The sequence below is a fragment of the Tupaia chinensis genome, unplaced genomic scaffold (genome assembly GCF_000334495.1).
Source record: "Tupaia chinensis unplaced genomic scaffold, TupChi_1.0 Scaffold000423_1, whole genome shotgun sequence".
Taxonomy (NCBI): domain Eukaryota; kingdom Metazoa; phylum Chordata; class Mammalia; order Scandentia; family Tupaiidae; genus Tupaia; species Tupaia belangeri.
The window spans coordinates 3,065,815-3,068,962 of record NW_006159928.1 but is presented as its reverse complement, the minus strand read 5'-3'; positions in this window follow the sequence as shown (position 1 = coordinate 3,068,962).

Below are 3,148 nucleotides of genomic sequence, written 5' to 3'. Positions count from 1 at the left end.
CTTTCCTTCCAAATTTCATGCAAGTTTTGTTCTTAAACATTTTTTATTTCTCTTTATTTTCCTTTTACCTCCAGTAAATCTAAATGGCTCCTGATCCTACCACATCAATGTTGTTTTTTGTTTCGTTTGTTTTTTGTACCGGTGTAACCTGGGACATTTTGACTGCCAATTTAAATCATTAACTTGTATGTCAGTCATAGTTCACTACCAAGTATCTATTCTCTACATACATACTAATAAAATTGTAATTTTTTAAATGTATGCATAATGTCCTAAACACACATACACACACACATATACACATGTTTCTAGTTTTTAATGCAGCAATATTTGATTAACTCTTCATAGTAGATACTATGACTGATAGTGTTTCAAGATTAATTCAATCAGTTGAAGACCTTAAATGGAAAACTGAGGTTTTCTAAGGAAGAAGGAATACTTTTTTTCTTTTTTTTTTTAGAGAGAGATTTTTGCTATAGGGTGTGTACACTCACCAAAGAGACAGAGAGAGACAGAGAGACAGAAAGCAAGAAATCACCCTCCAGGGCAGGTGGTCACACCACAATCCTTTTCTCCTACATTCTCTTCTCAGGATTTTGGGCATGCATGCATGCACCCCTAGCATGAGTTTCAAGCTGCCGGGTCCAGGACTCAAACTACAGTCAATTATGTGGGAGTTCAGTGACATACCATTATGCCATCTTCTGGTCCCAGGAATTTTTTCTTAAGATCATAATATAAAAATCCTGCCTGCAATATGGAAATCCTGTTTCCAGCTTTCTAGTCTGCCCTACCAATCAATGTCAGACTCAGAGCTACGCCTTCAACTTCTGCCTGAGTTTCCAGCTCACTGAACTGTGCTTGGAATTTCGAACTGGCTGGAATCACAATTATGTGAGCCCGTACATTAAAATAAAGTTCTATAGGATATATACATATATTACTGATATTTCTTTGGAGAACCCTGACTGATACAAGGAGAATTCACATCTTCCTGAGTTAATAACATCAGCTTAGTTAACTCTTAAGGCAGGCTATTGGTCATAAACCTACTTAAAATAGATTTTGCTATAACAGAACCCACAGACATCTTCTTATATTACATTCTGATTCATGCTGGCTAGTGTAAACCAAAGAAAGTTCTTCATGCACATTTTAGAAATCTTAGGCACTGCTATATGTGAAACTCTACATACTTTTAAGATTTCAGGCAGCCACAAAGAAAACACCTTAGATTTCAAAGGATTAATAAACCTTTCAGATATGCTCCCACTCCACTCCACTGCGGCTCTACACAGGTGGCTCCCAAACTCTACTCTGTTAAGTTACATTCCATTACCTTCAGCGAAACCTTATTGAATACCCCATGTGAGATATTAAGTATTGTAGATTTTGCTAGATAAACGTTAAATGGCCTGTCACTCCAGAGATTTCGAGTTTTTATGAATAATTATCTTTGTAATGATTTGTTGAAAGTGTAAATAGGTTCATTCTTTTCACCTTTTTTGTTCAAATTCTGAACTAATTAGTGTTGATGGTAAAATACAGGATACTCAGTTCATCTGAATTTCAGGCAAACTGAATAACTGCTTTAGTATAAATATTTTGCATATATTTCATGGATCATACTCATCATAAAAAATTGGCACTTACTTGAAATTTAAATTTCACTGAATATGCTGGATTTTTGTTTTTAAAACCTGGAATAGGAGAAAAGTTAGAGAAACACAAAGTAATCACTTACTGATTGGTTAGAATAGTACTTCATACAATCAAGTGTCAGTGAGTTCAAGGGCTGATACAAAGCGTACTGGCTAATCACTATGTCAAATACCATTTCAATCAACAAACACTTTGAACATATGAGGAAACAATGATCTTAATAGTATTACTAAATTGTATTCGAATTGGATGTATTTTCTTTATTTTTTAAGGATTTTGCCTTAAGGTACATAGGCTTGCCAAAGAGAGACAGAGAGAGAGACAGTAAGAAGAAATGTGAGAAATCACTCCCTAGGAAGAATGGCCATGCTGCAATCCACTCTCCTTCATTCTCCTCCTGGGATTTTGGGCATGCACACACACACACACACACACACACACACACACACACTGGAAAATTGAGTCAGCCATCTGGGAGTCCAGCACCTTAATCACCACATCACCTGCTGGCCCTCCCAATCAGATGTATTCTCATACTAATTCCATTCACTGAAATTGAGTGGTCTTCAGGTCCATATAATATAAATTTGAAATGATAAATTCTTCATCCAACAAGCATTGATTAAAGCCCTCCCTTGTCCCAGAGACTGATACAGACACTGGGTCCCCAAATTTAGAAAAATTAAATATAATGTTTGTTCCTATGAAACTCCAATTTTGTAGTAATTACATTAGAAAATAAATAAGCACAAACTGTTCAATAAGAGACATGAAAAAGTAGGATAATATGGAAGATAATAACAAGAAACATAATCTCAGAGGAGCCAGGAAGGCCTCTCTGACACATAAATTATTGACTATGATATTTTATGAGTATATACCAAAAGAATGGAGCAACATGGATGAATAACTTGACATGAAAAAGCAGAATATTTAAATTTTTCCCCATAAAACAGAAACATTTCTGATATTTTTAAAGTTATTTACTTATTTTAAATGATTAAAAAAATGAAATAGAATTTAGTATTTAGGTTTGGTCTCTATATTGCCCAAGGCACAATACAGTCACTTTACAAACATATTGTAGAATACTGATAAACCTAAGAAAAGTCCATTTTTTTTTCTCTCTTAAGTATTTTTATTATCTTTTGACTCTTCTTTTTGGTAAAAATAATGCTATTATAAAAACTTGAAAATTGAAATATAAGTAAATAAACCTATGTGATAAGGAGAAAAAATACTTAGTAGTAATTTGTATACATTCTATTAAATTCTATCTTAGACTGCAACCACCAACATAAAATTAATAGTTGAAACACAAAAAGTGAGAGGTAGATGACATTTTGGGTCAAAATCAAACTTAGAGCAAAAAGTCTATTCACCTACACTAACTGTGAAAGCCCAGATGAAAAACATATCATCCAGTAAACAAGTACATGAGTTAAGTAACTAAATCCAGAACAAGTAATTTAAACAAGTTAGACAA